General features: G+C 32.7%; 1 protein-coding gene and 1 long non-coding RNA gene across 4 annotated transcripts in view; both read right to left on the reverse strand.

Moving 5' to 3' along the window:
- The window catches only part of LOC111638767 (ribosome biogenesis protein WDR12 homolog), a 17,856-nt gene extending 16,917 nt beyond the window's left edge, over positions 1-939 (reverse strand). Inside the window, exon 1 of the mRNA XM_023384521.1 lies at positions 865-939. The gene's annotated coding sequence lies outside the window, so the exon portion shown is untranslated. The remainder of the gene's footprint in view (positions 1-864) is intronic.
- Positions 940-10,847: 9,908 nt separating this feature from the next.
- Positions 10,848-11,957, reverse strand: part of LOC111638764 — a 20,780-nt gene continuing 19,670 nt past the window's right edge. For 2 of the 3 annotated variants that reach the window (XR_002758937.1, XR_002758936.1), the window contains exons 4-6: positions 11,372-11,544; positions 11,206-11,302; positions 10,848-11,130 (exon numbers count right to left, since the gene is read on the reverse strand). This is a non-coding gene — a long non-coding RNA (uncharacterized LOC111638764). The remainder of the gene's footprint in view (positions 11,131-11,205; positions 11,303-11,371; positions 11,545-11,957) is intronic. The other variant, XR_002758938.1, reaches the window with a different exon arrangement.

Here is an 11,957-nt window from a genome sequence, read left to right on the forward strand (position 1 = left end):
AAACAGTGGGGACGCACGTTCTAACCTAACCTAACCTATTCTAATAAATTACCACAATTATTACCGATTAAATTATTAGAATAGGTTAGGTTAGGTTAGAACGTGCGTCCCCACTGTTTCCTTTTCTTTTTGCGGAATCAGAGATGAGCCGCCATGAGTCTACGTATATGGACGTTAACCCGCGCGTCGGTTTTCCCCGTTTATCGCGGCGCAGTAGCCGCCGCCGTTCGCTCGCGTCATCACGTGACACGTCGTCTCTAAAGCGGTCCGGTTTCGAGGCTAAAACAGAAAGAGCCGCCATGATGGTCTACGACCCTGGACATTAACCATTGATTTAACCCCTTTCGCAACGTTAGCAGATTTAATAATGTCTTTATTTTTCTCGATTGTCCATATCGTCGTTCTCGGAATACGGTAGGCAACAGTTAAAATCTCGAACACACGTGCCACCTTCGTATTTCTCAACAATCTCTTTTATCAGTTCCATTGTAATTCTAGTCATTTTTTTAGTTTTCTGTCGCTAATTGAATTATGTCGTATACCGAGCAAAATTTGTTTCGTCCAAACAGGACGTATTCCGAATTGGACGTATTCTAAAGCAGACGTATACCGAGGTACCACTGTAGTTTGAAAATGTCATCGTCAATTTATTATTTCTGTATTAACTTCTGTACACTTGTACTAAAGAGAAAAATTTATACTGCATCTTTTAGATTTTTTCTTATCACTATAAGAAAATAATCGATCATTTCATAAACAATTAATTATTATTCGAAACACTAAGTAAAACGTAATTTTAATAATTAAATAATTCAATCCTGGAATCATATTTAAAAATATAAAGAACATAAAACTTATACAAACCTGTAAGAATAACAAATATAAAAATATATCAGAGCAAACATAACAGATACTGAAACCACGTGGAATCGAGACGAATTGAACAGCGCCATCTGCTTTTTTTTAAATTAATGTAATATCTAATGAAATTATAGAAAATTAAATTAATCACTTTTAATTAAAATTTTAAAAATATATAAAATTAATTTATTTTAAACAATTTTAAATATTTTATAACCAAGATTCATGTTATTTTTCTGATATATCTTTTCCTTAAACGTTTGTATACGCTGTCAATTCTAATTGGATCAAATTTTTCTGGCCTGATGGCCGGGTGGTTATGGTAGCAGCCCACTCCTCTGGTGGACGAGTTTAAAAAAAAAAAAACCACAGAAACTTTTCGGGGTGTAGTCTATATGTTGATTCCCGTCTCTCACCACCGGGCCGTCTCACTGTGGGCTAGACCGCATTCATAATGCGCTTGTTGAAAAAGCCCTCTTAACGAAAATGATTTTAGTGATTCCATTAGTCGATTACTTTATCTAAATGGATCCAAGCTCATCTATCGTCTATTTAATTTGTCATTGACATATTCTTACGTCATAATCTCACTCGTAGACTTTGTGGTTCTTATATAGACCTGAATATGGTTTCATAATAGAAACAACAAGGCCGGGAAGCCGAGTAGTTCGGGTGTCAATCTACCACTCTGAGAGATTCTCTAGATAGTTCGTCGGTATATGGATAAGAGGTCCTCTTAGTGCCTGGTGGACACTAACAAGACCTCTTATCCATTCATGGGCTTGGACAGGTCCACAATAGGTGCGGCTGGATATTCAGAACAGATTTCGGAACTCCCAGAGTAGAAGTTTAGCATCTCAACTGCCTCTATCATCCGGCCGTCAGTTCTATTTACTGTTATCATTCATACGCAGTGTGCAGTACATATATATTTCTATAATCTTGAATAACAGAATATGATATATTATAGTTGTCAAAATGTCACACAAAACACGAATGGAGTATTTCCGTAATTTCATATTTTTAAGTGTAAAATATTTTAATACATCCACAATTGAATAATGGATGATTTATTTTGTGTACCGTACATTACAAATTTAAATGACACTTTCCACACTTTATCAATTTCACAATTTTTGAATACTTGAAAGGAAAGTGTAATATTTACAACACTATGAAATTCTATATATATTTATTGTATTTATAAGAGAATTTCGAACTTTATAGCTATAAAAAATGAGGTATATAGAATCGGTTAAAGTGGATTGAAGGATACCTGACCCCATTGCGGATCAGACCCTCCGCTAATGAACATAATTGACCCATGGACATTAGTGCCATGCCACTAATCTAATTTTTATTAAATTTAATAGAACATATTATGTACTGTATCTGTGGCATCTTAATATAAAATTAAAACCCGATTTTTTATAAATTGTTTGAAAGATAAAGAAATTTACAAGGTATAGAACAATGTTAAGAATACAAAAACATTTTTACATTAAACTCTATCAGAAAAGGTGAATTATTCATTAAAAAGGTGTCATATTTCATAGCATGATATGATTTTTTTTACCGGTGTCTGAAGCAGAATAAAGGTACAAGTAGATGGTGAAGAGGTACAGAGGGGTGCATAGATAATGTAAAGGTACAAGTACAAAGATGATGTAAAGATACAGAATGAGGGTCAAGTGCAAAGGTGTAGATTGAAGAAGCAAGTGTTAAACACGTGAAAAAAACGCGTAAAACTCCTCACGACCAGCCCTTTAATGAGTCTCGAACCCACGACTAACAGTTTCATTCACTCGTAGGTTGTAGGTAGGTCTCAAAAATCACAAAAATCTCTTAAAAAACAGCATATTTTATTGTTTTAACTTATGAAAAATAGAGTAATTATGTGGTAGAAGCTATACACAACTATATTTATGATGTATAAAATCTTACATGAAAGCATTTTAACCTTTCAAGTCATCTCCTATTCAGATACAGTGTGATGTGTACAGTGTAAGGACATTCTTCTGTTTATAGTAAATTATATAAATACAGTTCCATTAAAATTAAATTGTTTGATCAATGAGAAAGTTTGTTTAGTCTTTATTAGGAAAATTTACATTTCTGATAAATCTTTAGTCTGATAAAAGCAGGAAGAGGATGTAAAGAATTGGCAAAATAATTTAAATAAACACATCACTTTCCTTTTGTTCTCAACATCCAGATCTTTATCTTGATTGATTTATAAATGAAATTGAATGTTTACTTAGATTATTTTATCCGTAATATTATATTATTATGTCATTCATTTCCTCTTATCGACTTTTCTATATTTAACTTGTTGCTTAAACATGAAAGGAGGGTATATAAAATTTCACTGTTATTGATTTCATTGTTATAATGAAGAAGATAAAATACGGTAAAATACATTTTAATAAATTAATCTGCTTCAATATAACGTTTATTGAAGATTTCTGCACAGTAATACCTTGTATAAAGTGGATATTAAACCTCTAAACACGGTCTACTTAGAGGTTTTTCCCTCCTCTCTCCCCCTTTTTTCTGGACATCATCCTCTATACTGATAATTGGAGTAATTAAGACAATCTGTAATTGTTGTCTTCAGGTCATTAAGTATTATAACGAAGAGATGAGGTAAGCAAGTCGATTCAAAATTCAGTTTACCAAGCGCTCGAGTGGATAACACCGCCGAATACTAATAGTTAGTTGTGTGTTCGCACCTCATCAACTGGTTGGCTGTGAGGGGTTTTACGGGTTTTCATCATTTGTGTAACAATTTAAACAAGGCTGATTAACCTAGAAAATCCTCCTGTTATAAAATCTCTATACTAAAAAAGCTCTTTTCATAAGCTTCTCTGTGATATGGTTGACACTAGGTAACTTTTCTTTATTCATTTTGCTGTTAGGTAGGATATTTTATCACTAAATAATAATGGAAGGACACTCCAACTGAAATAAGGACTGTCTTTAGCAAATAAAGGACGGATGACAACATTTGTAAGTCTCTACATTTGTGATTACCTCGGATGCTATCTCATCTCTTTCAGGCTCTGCATACGGATATTTAAGTACTTGTACAAACATGCATATACATCAAACCTCGATAAAGCGCCATTTTATTTTATTTGTATACGGCGTGAGAGATTTTCCGAGGGTGGATGCCTTCCCAGGACTTTCTATAGAAAACTGATTTTATTTGGGTGTTACAAATGTGAAGTAAACACGGAAAACTCCACTAGCGAGGCCCGAACCCACGACCGATAGTGGTTTTATCACTCAGCTACCAGTGGGCACTCTCTATTTGAAACTGGGTCCTATTTAACTGTTAAATGCGTAAAAAACCAAGAAAAAACGCGAACCCATGACCCGTTCAATGATTTCTATCTACTTGATTACTGGTAAACCAATCCAAGTTCGGTTTAAGATGGATTTTTCAACACCAGAATGTTCGCAGGGATGACAAAATCTTTGTAAATGGCATCTTCTTGTTAATTTAATAGTGCCCAGTTGTATTTTAGAATAACATTTTTACTAGAATACCGAATTACAAGAGAAATAGGAGACTTATAAAAGTTTTAATGTTGTCAGCTCATACATTTCTTGCTTTAATCGCCTTTGCTCACACAGAACAATAAATCAAGTTGGAAAGGAGGAGAAGGAAAGGATTTTCTTCAAACGAGTATGGAATCCGATAAAACCTACTGTCTATGGGCCTTGCCTTAAACACGTTCAGAGAATATTTTAATATCTCAGTTAATTTATATTTTAAAAAATTAATTTAATTATCATCGCTGCAAAGAGGATACAGTACGGTCACTGACGGGTGCAGACCATTACTATACAGACTTGTGTCCAGCATTGCATGTAACATAAAAGGCCTTTTCTCTCCGCTAAATAATGTCGTATTTTAAAATGTAAGGCCCTAACTATAGACACATAAAGCGCCATTCTAAGCAGCAGTGTATTTGTAAATCTGGTCCTGGTGTAGGCCCACAACGGGAGAGGCCGTATAATGAGGGACGGGCCTATATATCCGGGACGGATCGCGCACTAAAAGTTTCTAGGAAGGGCCTAACGTTTATAATTATCTGATATAAGGAAAGGGCTTCTTATATGTTATATTTTAAGAGCTGCAACAAGTCAAAATTCAACTGTAATTGCGGTATAGATTTCGTGCAAGTTATAGCGAAAAATGCTGAATTTTTAAAATTTAATAAAGTTATTTCTATTTTTTATTTAGTTAACAATTTAATTTTAATATTTTAATTTTAAATTAAATATTATTACATTTTAAATGTTATAATTAAGATATTAATGTAACTATATAAAATATTGCAAGATAAGCTTTAATTAAAATTAAAATTTAATACATTTAATTATTTACTGTATCTAATTACAGTATAAAAATTACTTTGCGCAGAAATTAATAAAAAATTAAAATTAAAATATAAAGATAAATGGTATACTGTATATGAAAGTATACTCAGAATTGTTTTGACCCTAAGAAATAAAAAGGCTCCTATCAAATACATGTAAAAATACGATGCCCTGAACTGTAGATAGACCCTTAATGCGAGGCCCTAAACTGGTGTGCAAATATGGTCTACAAAATGAGATCTTTAACACGTTGAGGGATTAATTGGATTGGTTGTATAAGGAGGATCTGCCAAGAGGGTATACTTTCTATGTGGATTTTTTATTGGAAACTGGGCCCTTCCAGGTTTTCTTCACGTGTCCAACATCACCAACGTGAAGGAAACCTAAAAATCTCCATGAGTCCAGCCCGTTGGTTAGGTTCAAACCTGCAACCATTGTTCAGTGGTTTTATCCACTAAACCACTGATGGGGCATTTTATAAAAAACAAAAAAAAAACAAAGCAACGAGTAAAGCTTAAAATAACGGAATTTTAAACGAAATTTTCACTATAAAATACAAAAAATGCAAACGTAACTCTTCAAGATGCTCTGAAGTACCCTTCATTGAAATTGAAAAAAATCTTCATTTAATTTGACAAATTATTTGAAATAAATCAAGAATCAACATTTTCTGATCGATTTTTAAGAATAAAAATATTTTAAAAGACTCCTTTCATCAAAATTTCACCGAATAAATCATCGTCATTCAAGAACGATGTCGGTCGAACATTTTTATCGTTCGAATCAGATAACATAAATTGTCCAAATATCGATTTTCTAAAGGAACTTTCTCTACAAAATTTCTCTCTGGCACGAATTTAATTGTATTCTCCAACGAAAGATGTCGGTAGTGGCGTATTCCCTATCCGAATTTTATTTATATAAGGATTATTTGTCGACCGCATCCCGTTGTCTCTAGTGAATTTCATAATTGTAAAAGCGTATTTCTCTATTCGTAGATCGATTTAAGTTGCATCTTCTTCGCATCCTTTGTAAGCTTTTCAAACTTAAGTCGTAAATCTAACACCTCTCCGAGTTTGGCAGTTTTATTGTTACACCTGGAAAAAAAAAGAAAATCGAATAAAATGCCTATCTAATATTCAATAGGTCTAAGTAATCTTTCCTGAGAGAATCCCAAGTGTAAGATCTACTCTATTCAATTTTATAACGTCGACCGGATGGTTAGACGATAAGGTAACATAACACAGTCGTGAGGATTCGGGTTCGAATCCCATTTGGATTTTCATGATTTATAAGTACGATTCGGGCGCCGTTCGCTTGTTGCTCGGGTCAGGCCTTTATAAAAGACTGGTTTAAAATCACTTCTGTTATCAAACAATGAATTATAACCACTTTTTCACTTGTAAAAATCCTCAATTTACCTGTTCTAATAGTTGGTTTATTAATAATTTAATTAAAAATGTTTCAGAACGGTTGGTTGGCTTGACCCCATTGCGGGTCGGACCTTTACGTTTGGCACGAATTGAAGCATGTTTAATGCCCGAACTGTGTTGATACTTCAAGTTAACAAGCTGTTATTCAATTCTGTATAAAGTCAAACCTGTGAATAACGCTGAAAACATTTAAAAAATGGCCGTCGTTTAGAGGTTATTTTGTAAGCATTTCGAAAAGGTTAGAACACCGAAAAAATGGCCGTTGTTTAGAGGTGGGCATTAATGGAGGTTGGCATATTTTTCAGGCATAAAATCTCCATTTTTACTATAAATCATCACGGAAAATTCCCATTATTACCCTAGGAAAATACGCGACGAGTTTAAAACACGGATTTACTTTCAATTACAGAAAAAAAATATTTAATAAAAATTTAATTATTTCTCGACTGAAATAATTTAGTTTAGCATCAGAATTTGGGTAGAAATAATTAAAATTCTTTATAACAATTTTTTAATTTGTAAAAATAAGATTAAAGTCCCTCCGTTCGGTGTTACGCCAAATAAATATTTTTCCTTAAAAATAAAATAAAAAAAAATTATAGTAATAATAAAAGAATGAAACTTTGTAACACCGTTTGGTCATAAAGCGAAAGTATAATTTTTAATTAGTCTCCTCTCTTCGTGTAAATGTTGAATATTAAATACTTTGCAACGCACTCGTCGTGCATCCAACTGGCACGCTTCCAACTTCAGGGATGCTGCAACACACTACCTTTAATATTCATCCGCATCATTTATCATCTTTGATGCTAAACCACTCTTTATTGTCGATGGATATTATGATAATTATTTAGCAAACTTCGAATTACACGGATTGTATAGCGTTATCCACTTTTGTATAAAGGGAATGAGGAGGAGGAGGAGGAGGAGGAGGAGGATGGTGGATCCTTTCTCTAGGTCTTAACCATTAAATTCTAAACCATTTCCACTCGAGATTTATGATCATGTTGTAACTTCACGAATTTTTCTTTCTCGTTTCTAGTGGAATTTGTAACTGGGGTTGTTGAAAAATATTCTTTTATTATAATTTATTCATGGATACATTAAAATTATACGGTAGTTTTAGTAAAAGTCAAAAATGCAATTAAACTGTCGTCTCTTCTGTGCATATATCTCTTCTACTTTTTGACAAATCTGCTCCTTTATTCCTTTATAAAAATGCCTTTACATCATCTTATGTAAGAGCAGAAGCATCTTTTCTAGTTCGATTCTCTATTTTTTTTTCTCCCCCCTCTCTTTTTTTCGAGAAAATCGCAGCCTATTATTGCATCTTCTCCAGTTTAAAAGTCAAACTAATAAGATTATTCACGCTTTTTCCAGAAGATTTTTTTTATATTTTTCAAGTTTACAGACTCGAAAATATCTCATCCAGTAGTAAAGTTTCGTGTGAGTGATGATTAATGAAGGAAATCTAAACGTGTCTCCATGCTAAAGATAAAAATTTCTTACAAAAATTAAGCATTTTAAATGATAAAATTGCCATTAAAATACAATTTCCTATAATCCAAATATCAACATATATCAATCTTTAGTTAATTAAACTCAACTAAAGACTAATTCAACGTTGAAAGAAAAAAATGAATTCAGATCGGCTCACAATGTTGATTTTAAATTAAATTTTATAAATTTAAAAGCTTAAAGGAGAGGAAAATATTGTAGACAAATTATTCTCCGTTATAAAAAGGGGTTTAGAGATTTAATGAGGGAGATAAACACTTTGTTAGTAAGAAAGAAAATAAGGAGGAAAGAAAAAATAGGAAGCAACTTATCGCTTAAATTCGATGAAGTGTTCATAGGGTTGACGTTAGTGTGCTCTTTTCTAAGCTTTAAAGGGGCATGTTTACACGGGAATGTCATGATTTATCGACCTCCGGGGACATTCTCCCACTCACACAACACTAGATAAGGAATATCTCGTTCTACCCAAGATTTAAAAGTATAAAAATACAACTTTTACGATCGAAAAACAATGTTTGGTAGCAACGTAGTAACTTGTGTTACGTATTGTACCTTTTCCCTTTAATTAAAACGGAAAAAATAGGGAAAAAATATCTATATTTTCCTTTCCAAATTCTAAAAAAGAAAGTATATATTTTCTATTTTTAAAATAAATTTAATTTATTATTATATTCTTTTAAAATTTCTAACAAAGAAACGAGTGTTAAAACTGATTTTACTTCTCACCGAATTAAAGATAATAATAAAAAAAAAACCTCGATTTTTTCACTAAATATTGATGTAGAAAAGTAGTTTATAAGTTATATTTTATACTTTAAAATAATTTTTTTAAGGTGGAAAAATAAATTTTATAATTTTATAATCTTACTTCGCGTGTCGACGAAGTAAATAAATTTTATTGATATTGTTTTTTTTTTTCTTTTGTTGCTTACAATATAAAATGTATCGTATCTCCAGAATAGGATTTCTTTTTATTAAATTTTAGAGAATAACTTTTATTTTTTTTTGTATATTTTTATTTATTTTCTTAACGAGATAGTGGAGAAGTGTATTCATTTCTGCATTCTCTTAGGCATCCCCTTAGGTGGATCGGTGTCAACGTACGTGTCATTAGTCCATCACGTGTCCAGGTGAACCGAGATAAGAGAAAATGACTCTGGATTTATTTATAAAGGTAATTGTGCCAAGTTGCTCTAGTTTTCGATTAACTGCGGGGCTTGGAATTCGTGTGCATGTGTGAATGAATGGTAAGAATTCAAGAAAGAATGTGGATCGTTAGGTTCTACCGTGCGATATATTGTTTTTAAAAGCTAGATTAGAACATTTTTAAGGTGTGTAGAAGACTTTAAACGTTGCAAGGATGCTTCAAAAATTCAGTTTTCTTGTTCTATGGCAATACCTCACTACTGCTATTCTTCTTTTTCGAGGGATAAGAAACCCGTTATTACGCTAGCTCATTTCTCCTCTCCTTCTCTTCTTTGAGGTATAAAAGTCCCATTATTACACTAGCTCTCTCCACCCCTTCTCTTCTTCAGGGTACAAGAACCCCGTTATTACGCTAGCTCTCTCTACCTCTTCTCTTCTTCGAGGGATAAGAATCCCTTTATCACACCAGCATTCTCCCATCCTCCTCGTCTTCCTCAGGTGATAAGAATCCCGTTATTACGCTAGCTCTCCCCTCCTCCCTCTCTTCTTCAGGATACAAGAACCCTGTTATTACGCTAGCTCTCTCCACCCCTTCTCTTCTTCGAGGGATAAGAATCCCTTTATCACACCAGTTTTCTCCCATCCTCCTCGTTTTCCTCAGGGGATAGGAAACACGTTATTAGGCTAGCTCGCTCCCCTCCTACTCTTCTTCGGGGTATAGAAATCCCGTTATTACGCTAGCTCTCCTCTTCTCTCTCTCTTCTTCCGGGTACAAGAATCCCGTTATTACGCTATCATTTTACTAAAATAAAAAAAAATTAAACCTTCCGAACACTCAAAAATAAACGATAGCAAAACCAATTTGCTTAACGGAGGCAAAAACGTCGTAAAATCTGTAATAAAACCATGAAAAATCATGGAAGTAAAACGATTTCGCATCTGCATCCGAGCAAAACACACTCCATTTGGTACCCGATAATGGAGATTTAATGGAAAGCGGTCAATTAATCCTTCTAATCCTTGCCACTCTCACATAATCCGATTATTCCATATAATAAAAATGCTACACGCGGATTTATCCATAAGCATCTGTTGCTCCTTTCAACAAAAAGAAAGGAAAAAAAAATGTATCCCGTGGAGCTTTTATCCGACCGATAAAAACTTTGCTTTTTGCTTTCCTTTCAATAATTTCTCTTCGCAGGGGGTTAAGTAATGTCTTGAAGGACCACGACCGATTGCTTGACTTACTTCATTCCTTTGATTTCCCGACTGACTTCGCTTAAAACGTGACCTTTTGACCTAAATTTGATAAATGTAGTCGAAGTGATGTTCTACTCTTGATTAAACTCTGTAAATTAAGTCGAGTAATCGGGGAGAATATTAATGCATCAATCTTCCCACTAAAGGCTTTTTCTAGCCTTTCTTTGTCTTTTTTTCCCCTTCACAAGAACATTTTCAATATTTTTTCAGAGGAATTTTATTTTATATTTTAAAATTTCCCCGATGGGTTTACAAAATTTGATAGTTTCTTCCCCTTTAGTTCCTTAGAGAAGACAAAGATTTCACACTTCGTTTCGGTTGCTGTTTTCGATTGCAGATGCATGTAAAATATATTATTATCAAATCGACCGCTATCTTGGTTTCTTTACTTCTCCAATTCATGAATATAACCGACAATTCGGTTATTTATAAAAAAAAACAACGATCCAAAACAGAAAGAGCATCTCCTTTATCATCAGAAAAACTTTCCCTTCTTCTTCTTCTTCTTCTTCTTCACTAAATACTTAAATAATCCATACATTTTAATATTTTTAGATTAAAGTAACTTCTATATTTTAAAATAGAAAAAGAATTCTACCAGATTTTTTATCAAATTTATCCTTTAATTTACATTCTTCTACACGTACACACCCACACAAAACAATAAACAAAATTACAAACTCGTACGAATAGATCTATTTATAAAAGGAAATATTTAATTGTTATATAATTTTTTTTTTGAATAAAAAGATAATAAAAATTACTTTAAAACATATTTATTTCTTTATTTCCAGCCAATGATTTTTGATTTTTTTTTCCTCTACGAGTTTTCTCGATTACAAGTTCATAAAGAGTAAAGTTAAATTAAATTTAATATCATTTCCGTTACGAAACAGTTACTAAAGATAAATTAATGGATTTCTTCGTTATTTATTAACTGAAAAGAAAAAAAAACAGATATTTATTCATATATCTTTCTCCTTTTCAGTCTGTTCAATTTAAACCAATGTCACTTCTGATGTCATTTCGGAGTCGAGATACTTTTCTATATCTATAAAACAAGAAGAAGGAAAAAAAAGGGGGGGAGAGAACATAGAAGAAAGAGTATCACGTGACAGTTAAGTGATCTTTTGACGTTGTGTAACATTATATTTAATAAATATCCATCTTTTACAAAATTACTTTTCAAAAACGTGACGTTTCAATCTAGTATAACGAAATGTTTTTTAGTTATAAAATAGATGGATTTTTCAACACCAGAATGTTCGCAGGGATGACAAAATCTTTGTAAATGGCATCTTCTTGTTAATTTAATAGTGCCCAGTTGTATTTTAGAATAACATTTTTACT

Source organism: Centruroides sculpturatus, unplaced genomic scaffold (assembly GCF_000671375.1).
Source record: "Centruroides sculpturatus isolate CEXI.00-Female unplaced genomic scaffold, Cexi_2.0 scaffold1210, whole genome shotgun sequence".
In the NCBI taxonomy this organism is placed as follows: domain Eukaryota; kingdom Metazoa; phylum Arthropoda; class Arachnida; order Scorpiones; family Buthidae; genus Centruroides; species Centruroides sculpturatus.